Source organism: Triturus cristatus, chromosome 1_1 (genome assembly GCF_964204655.1).
Source record: "Triturus cristatus chromosome 1_1, aTriCri1.1, whole genome shotgun sequence".
NCBI lineage: Eukaryota > Metazoa > Chordata > Amphibia > Caudata > Salamandridae > Triturus > Triturus cristatus.
In genome coordinates, this window is record NC_140579.1 from 292374131 (window position 1) to 292388757 (window position 14627).

The 14627-nt window shown below is 47.6% G+C and overlaps 1 pseudogene; it reads right to left on the minus strand.

Moving 5' to 3' along the window:
- LOC146870138 (uncharacterized) overlaps positions 1-14627 on the minus strand; it is a 623247-nt pseudogene that overhangs the window by 337504 nt on the left and 271116 nt on the right.

The window sequence follows — 14627 nt, forward strand, 5'->3', positions numbered from 1 at the left end:
TCCTCTTCAGACTCCCTCACTACCACCCTCCACCAGTCCCCCGCATCTCTCCCTAGCTGCCCCTCCACCCCATGACCTCTTCCTCGGATTCCCTCACTGTCACCCTCCAACAGTACCCCTCATCGCTCCATAGCCCCACCCACTACCTCCTCCTCTGCTTCCCTCACTGCCACCCTGCAACTGTGCCCCTCATCTTTATGTAGCCCCTCTCTCATATGCATTTCATTTGTTGTATAGCGCTACTCATATCATTGCAGTGTGTGTCAGTACTTTATACCACGCACACATTATACAGAGAAAATGAGTCATACAAGTATGTAAATCAGTCTACAGGGAATGTCACATAAGCCAATGAGGATTACAAGGTGTAGGAATCACATGTCATCCATATTGGTGGGCAGTATATTTTAAGAGGGTTTGGTCTGGGGAAACACAACCTTAGGATTTAAAGAGTATTCCATGGGGGTCAGCTTTACTGATAAAAATGTATATCTGCCCAAACATACTCATTTTAGCAACATTAGAATAGTGAAAGACTGAGGAAGTTCTAACTATATCACAAAACCAAAAAAGCGAAGTTCTAACTATACCATTCATGTTTGTATGCAGCTCTTTGATGACAGTTCATTGGTAACTGTCCTATGTTAGAATTGTAACTTCTGAACTGCAAGTAGCACAAGGATCTCTGTGACAAAGGCAGTAACCCACTGAGCTTTCACATAAAATACAGTTAATCTGCATTTAAAAACTACTAACCGACAAATGATTGCTCTCCAGCAGGATCATTAATCACCAGCGTTATCTGGGCATTTTGTATTGTCTTATTGTTGTCCTACATCAGCCATAATAATGATAAAAACTGTTCAAATGAAGCACACACACACACGAAGTATGTGTCCTGCTGGGCCTGTGCAGATTTTAAAAAGAAAAACAAATAGTAACACATTCTCTTACCTACTCCATTAGTCAAACTTTGTGTCACAGCCTGGTGTGATAAGCAGCTGCAGGGGTCAGGAAAGGTGAATAGGAATAAACAAACTTCTTTTCTCCTGCGCTCCATAGAAAAACAAGCATTGGCATAGCCAATAGGTCTCGCTTTTGGGACCTTATAAGTATTTAGTTTTACAGCACAATATCCTTGGTGCAACAACATCAAGTGTTGCATGGCTAAACACTTATAAGGTACCAAAGGCAAGACCTATTGGCTATGCCAATGCTTGTTATTTAAAGTCATGTGTAGAAAACAAATGAACAGCCGACACGTGTTTTGCCCACTGGCCGGCAGGCCAGGGCTTTCTCAAGGCTGATTTTAAAAAACAGTGAAATTATACAATTATAGGGTAGTGAAAGGAAAGAGAGAGATCAACAGATAAGTCATACACAGTAGAAGGCGGACAGAAAGAGATGTGAGAATACGGAATGAAGTGATGCAAATACGAGTATGTGAGACATCAGCATAGATATATATATATATATTTTTTTAGGGTAGTGAACAGACAGAAAGAGATCAGAGAGTGAGTTATACACAGGTGATAGAGGAAAGGAGAAGGAAGAAGAAAGAAAAGTAAAGGGATAAAGTGGAGAGAAATGGGTAGAAAAAAGAAAAAGAAGGATTTTAGAATTGTAAGTTGCACCCAGTAGAACATATTGTGTGTGAGGAGAATATTTTTAGAATAGAAATGAAATGAAATGAAAAACAGAAAGGTTACGACATATCAGAGTGGGTCACAGGTGAGCAAACAAATGGGCATATAAATACTAGCGATAATTGAGAAAGCGTAAGACTCCTCAGGTGGGTACATGAACACTTGTGAATACAAATAATTATTATGCAATTGTAAAGCCCATCTGGTGGGTTGCATGAACATACGAAAAAACAATCAGATTAGAGTTATGTTCGGTTTTGTCATAATTAGATTATATACATTCCAGTCATGTCACATGGGGGTAACTTAAAAAGAAAAAAACAAGTAATGTTGACATTTAGGGTAGCGTGGAGCCTAGCAAGAAAAAATTCTACAGACGGTGAATTATTTCAAATTATCATTGTCTATACATTCTGTATGGACCTCATCAAGGACATACGAAATAACAGTTGTTAAAAATGTCCTAATATCACGTGCTTAGTGTTATTTCCGGCATAAATTGAATTCAATTTACCAGATGAGTCTCTTTGCGTTGGTTGTGTTAATACCTGTGAAGTATGAAAGTCAGCGTGTGAGCCAAGGAGTCACAAAGATAGCCAAACACCAGTAGGGATGAAAAAAAAAGTCGGGATCTGATGGGAGTGAAAACGGCGAACCTATGTGCGATTACACAGGGTGTGCAAGGTGGGGCAATTGCTAGGCCCAGTGGCAGCCACGCATTCAATATATTGGTTGAGAGGTATCATTGCACCCCCATAGTGACGCCGCTGATTGCGTCCCTTTAGGGAAGGTATAATTAGCAGCGTGCAGTTCGCAAGAGATGGAGAATTATGCGTCCGAAATTGAGGAACTATAACTAGCTGATTATAATAATTGGGCCGCATGGGATTAAGATAAAATGTGTCTCTTAAGTGAAATGGGCGAAGAACTGCATTGATGCCTAAATGCAGGCACAAGACAAAGAACACAGGTTAAGGAGTTAACAAGTCTCCAGGTGGGGGTGAGTAAGCGTCATGTGGCAAGGTAAAGTCCGAGCGCTGATGTAGGGACAGAAAAAGTCACAAGTACTTACAATCGATAATCCGGAAACGTGAGTAGGTGCTTCTTCTATGAGGCGGGTAAAATGCAGTCTGAAATAGCTGGCAGCAGCTCCCACCGTGTTATTTATTACCACACGGATACCAGAAAAGAACAAAAACAGACTGCACAAGGCAGAAGATCGTAAAAGTGTCAGGTCATTGGACCTGCTAGAGCGGTTCGAGGCTGCGGTCAGATTTGTGAAAAAGGAGATGTGATTAATTACACCAAACAAAATAGGTCTAAAATTATAGCCAAACTAAATTAGATAATAATATAATTTTATTCGGGTGGGGAGATAAAAGTAAAGTTATCGGAGAAGGGTGACATTTGCGTCTTATAATAATCAGACACGAGACAATGCAAATATGTGAAACGGGCCGCATGGGTAAGGAATGAAATGACCTCGTAGGTAAAGTGAGAAAAGAGCTGTGGAGTAAATCTAATACATTGTAGGTGAGGGGTAAGTAAGTAAAGGTCATCAAGTAAGTGTAATCTGGCTCGATATGAGTGACGGTGAAAAAGCAAGGGTGGGACTAAATGGCGAAGATCTGATGTAGTAACAGAAGGCCATTCAGACAAGCATTGGCATATGCCCGCGAAAGTGATCGTGATCAAACATCAAAGCGCAAAGTGAAAGTAATCACGTCAAGCGCGGCGCGCGCGCCCGCGCACATGCACAGTATCGCTAGGCTGGCCTGGTAGCACTTTTTGGAGCCCTCTCAATAAGTCTCGCAGAGCATCGCTACGCGATAGCTCAGGCGAGACCTAAAAATATCCACGCAGCACAGAGGACAGTAGGCAAAGGTTACCATTGTCAAAGTAAGGATTTGTCGCCTTTCGCCATGTGGAGATGAAGGGGTGAAAAAACAAAGCCTCGTTAACATGTAAATGGTCTTTTAAAGACCTGTGAAGTACTCGGGTGCAGCTGTGATAATCTCTAAAACTGTCTGTGTGTGCGCCGGGAAGCTGTGTCAGCCCAGGCGCACACACACACAGACAGCACTTTGAGCGCCTGCCTTTAAGCCCTCACTGCGAGGCGAGGGCCAAGATTCCTGTTTGGGTGGGCCTGGCCCACCCGGCCCACCCGCTAGAACTGGGCCTGTGCTGAATTATTAGTTTTATAGCGCTAGCTAGCGCTGGTGTCACCGCCAAAGGACATGTGAATATATCAGAAGTGGTGAGGGATGAGCGGCAACCGGCGCGGATCTACTGTAACGTGAAGCTCTTATTCGCCAATCCGGTCACCCATAGACTTCCAAACCTTACTGCTTACAGTCATTAAGGCCGAGAACTCCCTTTGTGTCATTAATAGCGGACTCTGCCCCTTGAACCCTGGAGTGACGCCTTGTCTGCCTGTGACCATGCATGGTCTGATTGGCCAACGGCAGACATAGGCGGGCGGCAGTTGTTTTCCCTTGCCACGCACGCAGGCGTCAAAGCGCACCTTTCTTCAAGGTCTCACCTGTGAGCTGGGGCCTGTCACTGTTTGGAGCCAGGGTGTTTACCTGGCCTCCTCCTCCCACGTACTGGTTAGCAGGTCACTAGGCTTCAAAAGATTCATGCCGTGTGTGTTGCTAACACGGGCCCCCTATTCCTGACTGAAGGCAGTGTTTCATCACGGGACCTGCTGTGTGGTGAGTACAGTGCTGCCCATATAACCTAAAACAATTGATAGATGGAGTCAGGTGCGTGCATGTTGTTCGTGGTAGTGTAAGGCAGTGTAAGCACCAAAATGTCAAACAAGTGTATTTCTATTAGAAAAATGAAAGGTTCCCGTGCTGATAAAAGGAGTACATGTCCGAGTTCATTTTTGTGTGAATAATCTGCTGAAATGTATCTGCAAGCAGTACTGTCTATGTGAACGTGCACCTCTCTTGGATGCACTAACCTGTTCGATTCAGATTATTACTAAAAACCTAAACAACTCTTCTACCGAAGTAATGTGAATTGTGTAGTCTCGCTAAATTGTTTGTTCAAGCCAAATGTACCAGTTATGCAAACTTTGTTAAGTTCCTTGGAGTCTGTACTGAAAAAACCACAATTTTAATCCATATAGTGTCAAGATTACAGTTTGGACCTGCGATATATTCTCCCAGCTAGTAGCGTATTTCAGTATTCTCCATCCAAATCTGTTTTTAACGGTGGGACTCCTGATCCATTAAACGTTCACTTTAGGTACAAATATATTTAGAATTGAGGTGTATTCCCAGAGTCGTTGTGACCTCCAGCAACCATGATTTGGTCCGCTGTAAGACTGTGGGGTATTAACAAAATATGAGTGTGGAAGAAGTATTAATAAAGTTCTTGGAATGAGTTCTGCAGTGGACCATAACTGAAGCTGTTTACTTTATGAAATATTGTTTTGCCCATAAAGCGTAGATTACTTTCAGATTAGTAAATTGACTTGGGGGCATATTATCAAGACAGGAGATAAAATTATCGCCGCTTTAGCGGCAGAAAACTCTTGTGAAGGACATCTAACCTGAGCTTCAATTGGAATTCCATAAAGCATATTATCAAGCCCATTATCGCCGTTTTAGCGGTAGTTTTATGCCGCTAAAGCGGCGATAATTTTATCGTCTGTCTTGATAATATGCCCCTTGGTGTCAACAGTCTGTGCAGCTGGACAGCAAGGATGAGTCTACAGTTAGTACCCTTTCACTTCTGGTGCTTTGCAGCAATTTTAAGTTGTCCTTAGAGTTTTTTATTGCTCATATGGGTGTAATTTCTGATATTTATATGTTTCCCTGTCTTCATTGCGAGGTTTTGCACGAGAGAAAGTGTCACTCATAGTCATTGAAATGTCACTCATAATTACACTGCAATTTTGAAAATGTCACACATAGCATTCTGAAATCTTGGCAGCTATGCACATTCTGCCTGGGACTTCAGGAGTTATCCTTCTGCATGGAGGGAGCTGGTTTACTTGGGAGGGCTCTATCAAGAACTGAACACGGCAGTCTTGGGCAAGACAAGAGCGAGGAATAGAGCACCCGGAGAGTATGGTCCGAGCAGGACAGTGCTGCTAGTAGAAGATGGGCAGGAATTCACTGGGTATACTAATACAGGATTCAGCAGGAACTGAACACAGAAAGGATTCAAAATGGAAGTGAGCTGTGTAATCAGTGCAGTAGGGAGCCTGCAGGTGATTGCATTAGGCAATGACTGAACGCCAGATCTGCGCAACTGCACACATAAAACCGCGCTAATACTTCAAACAACTGTTAAAAAAACAAATTAAATTGGATCTGCTTGCGTACCATTTTTCCACCACGTAGACTGCAATAATACCATAGCTCCAGTCCCAATCCAACTTTCATTTTCTCGACAGGTAATTGTTTTGCTTCCAACAAACAAAAGATTCTCGGAGTTACACCGGTACTCTACGATTTCCTTGTATCCAAATTCTTCTCGGTTCGTGCCGTTGTGCTCCCCGTTTGCTATATCTGGAGGTTTGCTGCAACTTACAGCTAAAAGCAGAGATAAAAATAACATTTCAAAACGGTCACCGCCTGGTCGTTGTATCACGGAGATCAAACTTGTTTTGTCGCTAAAACCAATTACTTACCTGTAACAATGGTTCTCTACCTTGCAGTGATTCAAGATTCAGTTGCTGGCATTATTCTGCCATCTAGTCTTTAAGTCAGAAAGTGTTTGTCGGAATGACACATTTAACCCACGAATACGTACAATGGCTCACTAGGGAGAACCGTTTCTCTGCCTTGGTTTCTATGGCAAAACAACCACTGTTCATTTTCAGTGCAAATCACACAGATTTAGTCATTACTGTATGCATAGTACCTGGTTCAGAAAAAAACACAAAATGATAGCAACCCCAAAAACGGCACAGTGAAGGTGATAAGTGACAACAAGCATTTGCAATGCAATAGGTCTCGCATTTATAAGAGTTTGAGCTATTGGCATTGCAAAATTACAATGCCTTTTATTTATGTTTTGGTTTTAAAACAAATAAAAGGCATTGTCATTTACAATGTCAGTAGCATAAACTCGCATAAAAGCAGTGTGTGGAGTGCAGCAGTGTGTGTAGTACAGCAGTGTGCGGCGTGCAGCAGTGTGTGGCGTGCAGCAGTGTTTCGTGTAGCAGTGTGAGGCATGCAGCACTGTGTGGCGTGCAGCGGCATGCAGCAGTGTGCGGTGTGCAGCAGTGTCGTGCAGCATGCAGCAGTGTCGTGCAGCATGCAGCAGTGTCGTGCAGCGTGCAGCAGTGTCGTGCAGCGTGCAGCAGTGTCGTGCAGCAGTGTGCAGCAGTGTTGTGCAGCAGTGTGCAGCAGTGTCGTGCAGCAGTGTCGTGCAGCAGTGTGCAGCAGTGTGCAGCAGTGTGCAGCAGTGTGTGGCGTGCAGCAGTGTTTCGTGCAGTAGAGTGCGGCGTGCAGCAGTGTGCGGCGTGCAGCAGTGTGAGGCGTGCAGCAGTGTGAGGCGTGCAGGAGTGTGAGGCGTGCAGGAGTGTGAGGCGTGCAGGAGTGTGCAGCATGCAGCAGTGTGCGGCGTGCAGCAGTGTGAGGCGTGCAGCAGTGTGAGGCGTGCAGCAGTGTGAGGCGTGCAGCAGTGTGAGGCGTGCAGCAGTGTCGTGCAACATGCAGCAGTGAGTAATGCAGCAGTGTGCAGCAGTGTGTGCCATGAAGCAGTGTGTGGCGTGCAGCAGTGTTTTTCGTGTAGCATTGTGCGGCGTGCAGCAGTGTGTGACGTGCAGCAGTGTGAGGTGTGCAGCAGTGTTTTGTGTAGCAGTGTGAGGCATGCAGCAGTGTGCGGCGTGCAGCAGTGTGTGGCGTGCAGCAGTGTGAGGTGTGCATCAGTGTTTTGTGTAGCAGTGTGAGGCATGCAGCAGTGTGAGGCGTGCAGCAGTGTGAGGCGTGCAACAGTATGGCGTGCAGCAGTGTGAGGTGTGCAGCAGTGTAAGGCATGCAGCAGTGTAAGGCATGCAGCAGTGTGAGGCATGCAGCAGTGTGAGGCATGCAGCACTGTGTGGCGTGCAGCGGCGTGCAGCAGTGTGCAGCGTGCAGCAGTGTGCTGCGTGCAGCAGTGTGCAGCAGTGTGCGGCGTGCAGCAGTGTGCGGCGTGCAACAGTGTGTGCCGTGCAACAGTGTGTGCCGTGCAACAGTGTGTGCCGTGCAGCATTGTGCGGCGTGCAGCAGTGGGAGGCGTGCAGCAGTGTGAGGCGTGCAGCAGTGTGAGGCATGCAGCAGTGTGAGGCGTGCAGCAGTGTGAGGCGTGCAGCAGTGTGAGGCGTGCAGCAGTGTGAGGCATGCAGCTGTGTAATGCAGCAGTGTGCGAAGCAGTGTGTGGCGTGCGGTAGTGTGCGGCATGCAGCAGTAGCAGTGTGTGGTGTGCAGCAATGTTTTGTGTAGCAGTGTGTGGCATGCAGCACTGTGTGGCGTGCAGCGGTGTGCAGCAGTGTGTGGCGTGCAGCAGTGTCGTGCAGCATGCAGCAGTGTCGTGCAGCATGCAGCAGTGTCGTGCAGCATGCAGCAGTGTCGAGCAGCATGCAGCAGTGTCGTGCAGCAGTGTGCAGCAGTGTCGTGCAGCAGTGTGCAGCAGTGTGTGGCGTGCAGCAGTGTTTCGTGCAGCAGTGTGTGGCGTGCAGCAGTGTTTCGTGCAGTAGTGTGTGGCGTGCAGCAGTGTTTCGTGCAGTAGTGTGCGGCGTGCAGCAGTGTGCGGCGTGCAGCAGTGTGAGGCGTGCAGCAGTGTGAGGCGTGCAGCAGTGTGAGGCATGCAGCAGTGTGAGGCGTGCAGCAGTGTGAGGCGTGCAGCAGTGTGAGGCGTGCAGCAGTGTTGTGCAACATGCAGCAGTGAGTAATGCAGCAGTGTGCAGCAGTGTGTGCCATGCAGCAGTGTGTGGTGTGCAGCAGTGTTTTTCGTGTAGCATTGTGCGGCGTGCAGCAGTGTGCGGCGTGCAGCAGTGTGTGGCGTGCAGCAGTGTGAGGCGTGCAGCAGTGTTTTGTGTAGCAGTGTGAGGCATGCAGCAGTGTGAGGTGTGCAACAGTATGGCGTGCAGCAGTGTGAGGCGGGCAGCAGTGTGAGGCGTGCAGCAGTGTGATGCGTGCAGCAGTGTGAGGCGTGCAGCAGTGTGAGGCGTGCAGCAGTGTGAGGCATGCAGCACTGTGTGGCGTGCAGCGGCGTGCAGCAGTGTGCGGCGTGCAGCAGTGTGCTGCGTGCAGCAGTGTGCAGCAGTGTGCGGCGTGCAACAGTGTGTGCCGTGCAACAGTGTTTCGTGTAGCATTGTGCGGCGTGCAGCAGTGTGAGGCGTGCAGCAGTGTGAGGCGTGCAGCAGTGTGAGGCGTGCAGCTGTGTAATGCAGCAGTGTGCGAAGCAGTGTGTGGCGTGCGGTAGTGTGCGGCGTGCAGCAGTAGTAGTGTGTGGCGTGCAGCAATGTTTCGTGTAGCAGTGTGCAGCATACAGCAGTGTGCGGCGTGCAGTAGTGTGTGCCTTGCAGAAGTGTGCGGCGTGCAGCAGTGTGTGGCGTGCAGCAGTGTGTGGCGTGCAGCAGTGTGTGGCGTGCAGCAGTGTGAGGTGTGCAGCAGTGTGAGGCATGCAGCAGTGTGTGGCGTGCAGCAGTGTCGTGCAGCATGCAGCAGTGAGTAATGCAGCAGTGTGCAGCAGTGTGTGGCGTGCAGCGTGCAGCAGTGTGTGCTGTGCAGCAGTGTGTGCCGTGCAGCAGTGTTTCGTGTAGCATTGTGCAGCGTGCAGCAGTGTGTGGCGTGCAGCAGTGTTTTGTGTAGCAGTGTTTTGTGTAGCAGTGTGAGGCGTGCAGCAGTGTGAGGCGTGCAGCAGTGTGAGGCGTGCAGCAGTGTGTGGCGTGCAGCAGTGTGAGGCATGCAGCAGTGTGAGGCATGCAGCAGTGTGAGGCATGCAGCAGTGTGAGGCATGCAGCAGTGTTTCGTGTAGCAGTGTGAGGCATGCAGCACTGTGTGGCGTGCAGCGGCATGAAGCAGTGTGCTGCATGCAGCAGTGTGCTGCGTGCAGCAGTGTCGTGCAGCATGCACCAGTGAGTAATGCAGCAGTGTGTGGCGTGCAGCAGTGTGTGCCGTGCAGCAGTGTTTCGTGTAGCATTGTGCGGCGTGCAGCAGTGTGTGGCGTGCAGCAGTGTGTGGCGTGCAGCAGTGTGTGGCGTGCAGCAGTGTGTGGCGTGCAGCAGTGTGAGGCGTGCAGCAGTGTGAGGCGTGCAGCAGTGTGAGGCATGCAGCAGTGTGTAATGCAGCAGTGTGTAATGCAGCAGTGTGCGTAGCAGTGTGTGGCGTGCGGTAGTGTGCGGCGTGCAGCAGTGTGCGGCGTGCAGCAGTGTGTGGCGTGCAGCAGTGTGTGGCGTGCAGCAGTGTGTGGCGTGGTTTGTAAACAACAAGAAAAGCGGACATCAAAGGAAGGGTGGGAGGGAACGAGCATATGGGGTGTGAGTTATAACGAAAGTTAATTGTTGTAAGAGGGGATGCAGGAAGTGAGGCTGAGCGCGCGCTGGCGAAAGCAGTCTGCTGCTTTCAAGTCCGATGCCAGATGCCAGCTTCGCGCTTGAATGCCTCACATGCACTGGCCATAAACCGCATTCCTAAGGTCTTGTGCCCCTTACTAAATCGTGAGGCGGCGCACGCGCAGGAAGTAGCTGGTGGCAAATGGAGTGCGCGTGGTTGTGCACGTAACCGCCACCCGATCCGCCTGGGAAGCCTTTGGGAGCATTTTCTGAAGCCCCTACATAAGTCTCGCCTGCCTGGCGATTGCTTACGCGATAGCCAGGCGAGACCTAAAAAAAAACATGAGCGCACACAAGGTTGACCGTCCCCCCCACTCCCCCCAAATGTCGTTTCTCCTACGCCTCTGACTGCACGTATTACCTTCTGCGAGAGGGGAAGCTTGCTTTGCCACTGTCCCATCTCTGTGAGGAAGTAAAACTTGCACTGTCCCATTTGTTCCTGTCCTGTGATGGAAAAGGCTTGCACTGATGCTGCCCTAGCTGTACCCGTCCCCAGAGGTTGGGACGCTCGCAGTGTTCCTGCTAAAGGTGGACATGTTCTACGAAGAGGGTGCTTCCAGGCATGTTGCCGCATCTTACAGGGATACAAAGGATATTTGGAATCTATTTGCATGACGTGACCAGGCCAGTTGGACCCTGTGCAAACACTAGGTGAGGGGTCCCGACTCAGAGATCCTGGTTTTAATCACAGCTTCCCAGCTTGTGCGAACTGTGTGACCTTGGGCAACTACTCTTCTTCCCTCTGCCTACTTTCCTATGATCATCATATTTGAGAACACCTGGAAATAATTCAGTTAAGGATGTTCAAGTACAAAAACCTCTCTTGCAGATGGTATAATACGCCATATTGCTGCTTCAATACAAACTATAAAGGAAGGGGGGGGGAGAACGGGATACCCACAAAGGATCGGATTGGCATAATGTCTAATAAGGCAACCTGGTTTCAATCCTGGCTCCAAAGCTTGACCAAACCGTGTGGTCTTTGGCGATTACCTTTCTTCCCGAGGCTCCTTTTCCGTTATCCTCACATCTGAGGGCACCATCAGGATACACACTGTACAGCAATCTCTCTTCTGTAGGACTGAACAGACTAGAACGTTTCTCCAGCTATAAAAATAAAGGCTTATGGGCGGAAACAAGACAACTCACTTGCCTTTTGAGTTATTAATAAAACTGTCGCTGCACAAAGGGTTGGTTCACTAATTCTAATGAAGGGCACTCGGTACAATGATAAAATCTAAGACGAACGAATGCAAAACACTTTATGTAAAAGTTCGCACGTGACATTAGCTATAAACAAAGTGATGGGCAGTGCGGTGCAGCAGGCAGGAGGTCCGGGAGGAGTCAGGAGCTCGTCTCCTGAACTGCACTGCACTGCCTTTCCAGACTGTACAACTGTCCTGACGCCTCTCACTCACCCTTAAGTGCACTATCTACCTGTGTTGTACCTGTCCTGTATGTGCGAGAGAACCCTGGCATGTTCCTTCTGCTGCTGCCGCCACCTGCCCATAACTTACTTTTGGCACTAGGGAAGGTTGTGCTGCTGTCATCCATGTTGTACCTTTGTGTTGTGGAACTCAGTATAAAACCTACCCCTACGCGTAAGAAAAAAATGATTACATCGCCAGTGCTTGTTTTAATGCAGGATGCGAGTGAAACCGTTAAGCATCAAACTACGTGAGGAGAGATTACTTTTGGGTTTACACGGGGAATAAGCATTTTTTTTAAAGGAAGCAGTCAACCTAGTAAAAATGTGAAAAAAGAACAGACAAGACGAGTTTGTAAAAATTTGCAAAGATGGCTGACGAACCGCCAATTCTGGCATTTTAGCCAAAAGCAGTTTGCATGCTGGGGTTTAGAGGCCACAATGGAAGTGTTAAAAACAAAACTACAAGCCCCACAATGCAACATGTTGCTGGTTGGAAGAAAACAAAAATAGATGATGGTATCCTATGTCGTAGTGGCATAGTGCAGTGTAGTGAAATGCAAAATAAACATTTTCTCCTGTCTTTTTGTAATTTTTCTTGTAAGCAAATCATGGTTTAATGTCCCACTGGGTGAGAGGGCAGAGACAGCCTTTCAGATGCAAATACAAGCATCTCACTGCTAATGGGTTAAACACTGAATATAATACCATTTACCAGCACAACATGGGTCTAGAGACACACAGAAAGGCAGAATAGAGTCCGCTATTTCAGATCACATTCTCAGCCTACAGCTTGGTGCCATTAGCTGGTGCGCTTACACCACCACTATTAAGCGCCCGGCTTTTAACTAGTGCACCACGTGCTGCCCCACGAGGCCGCCAGTAACTGCAACACTGGGGCTCGTGCCCCAGCCCTTTCACTTTATAAATCACTGTTAGCAGATCTGTTAATCCCACTGGTGCAACTCCAGTGAGGCAGGACTACGGCTCCCACAATGCATCACATTATTAAACGAAAGCTCAGGACTGGAAAAGACTCGAGACCTGACTGTTCAACTGAAACCCCCACCGCAGCAGCCTCAGCGCCTGGTTACCCTTGGGGGCGATTAGACGCCCTTTACAAAACTTGTTGATGTTAAATTGATAATGAATACGTGGTTGCTGGCCAATGAGTGCATCAGATAATCTGTGCTAGAAGTAAAATGTGGACTTTATGCCACACCCGAGCGAATAAACGGAAATACTTCTTTGCTCGGATACCAACCCCACCTTGTTCTCTCTCTTACACGCACATCACGCACATGGTCACTGCTTATCATGAACTAGCATTACGGGCGCTCTATTACATAAATAAAAAGCCATGGTGAATGCTGTTGGATGCTGTTTGGCAGGTGGGAGGGGTAAATAAAAGGCCACAGTGATTAAACAAAGAAAGTGAAACCAGCCATGGCATCGTTGCTGGATGATGTTTGGGAGACAGAGAACAAGAGCGCACTGAAGCTGACGAGGAGGGAGTGGGAGGGGGGAGAGGGGGCGGGCGCAGTGGTGCGGGCCGCAGTTGTAAAAGGCAGGGAGAGGGTGAGATTGAGGAAGGGAAAGATAGGGATCAAAGGAAAAAACAAGGGGGTGGCAAATGGTGTGCACTTTGATGTCCTCAGTGGCCGCGCGGCTCACTGAGGACATCAAAGCAAGTGATCAGGCAGTGCTTTTCAGGCTGCCAAATGGTGCGCGCCCAGGGCACATGCACTGTATTTGGAGGCCTGAAAAGCCACTGTTTGCACTTCCAAAACTCGCTTACTATAAGTCTCACCAGAGCAGCGCTAAAGCGCTGTCTCAGGCGAGACCTAAAAAGTGATAAAGTGCACTCGTGTTTCTTAAAAAGACCAAACGTCCTATGCCGTCGTTGACAGATCAATACATCAATTCATTACAGCAGACTCACATTTTAGGTTCACTTTATGACACTATAATAAATTTTACAACTAAAACTTGTTGTGGCCCATCTAATAACTCAAAGGATATTCTTCAGGACAAAAGGGGAGCAACCTCCCTTATCGAAAACTCCTCTGGGGTACACAGCAAATGGTTGAATCCGCTGCCTTGTAACATTTATTGTTTCCAATAACTCCATGTGTTCTCACACTAGCTGGAGTCAAAGCTTCCAGGCGCCAATGATCATGAGTATTTGTTAAAACAGAAGGGAAAGTGTTGGACTCTGGAGGGATTCCCACTCCAAACTAAGCAACATTAGAAGGAATGTTGCACTTTGTCAGCGTCAGAATTACTATTCCGACTGCAGCATAAGCAACAGTAGGCAAACTGCTGGACTCTGAAGGCTAAGAGTTTCTATTCCAGCACATAAATTAAAAAAAATACACATGTGCTGGAGCAGGGTTTTTACTTTAAAACCAATTACCTGTTTCATTTTCATATGTCATTAATAAAAGTACTACTGATTAATTAGTAATTACTAAAGAGTTGTCGAGTCTTGTCTAACCAACCTTATTAACAGAAGAATTACACGTGGGAATGCAATTGCATGGCTAAAATAATAAGTGAACTAAGTTGGTGAGCGAATTGACAGTAATAGATGTTGCTTATGTGATGTTATTGTGTTTTGCGCTTATAACAAACATGCATTAATGGCTTTTGATGTCACAAATGGCTAGATAAATACATACACATAAGGGTATTAGCAGGGGAATAACACTGTATAATCATTTCAATGTAGTAATTATAATTTTGTGTTTTCTTCGCTTAAGTTGACCATTGTGGCCTGCTGTAAAATGGCCACCACCCGCAGCCTGCATTCGAGTAGATGAAAATATGAAAAGAGGCTTTGCGCTGACTGCGACCCTGTCCTCTGATTGAACTGAAAAGCCATGAACATGACGACAAATCTGGGAGTGATGTCAGATGCCCCTGAAACGTGAAGAATTGATACAACTCTAAATCCGACCTGATGAACTTATAATGGTCCCATGAATGAGATACA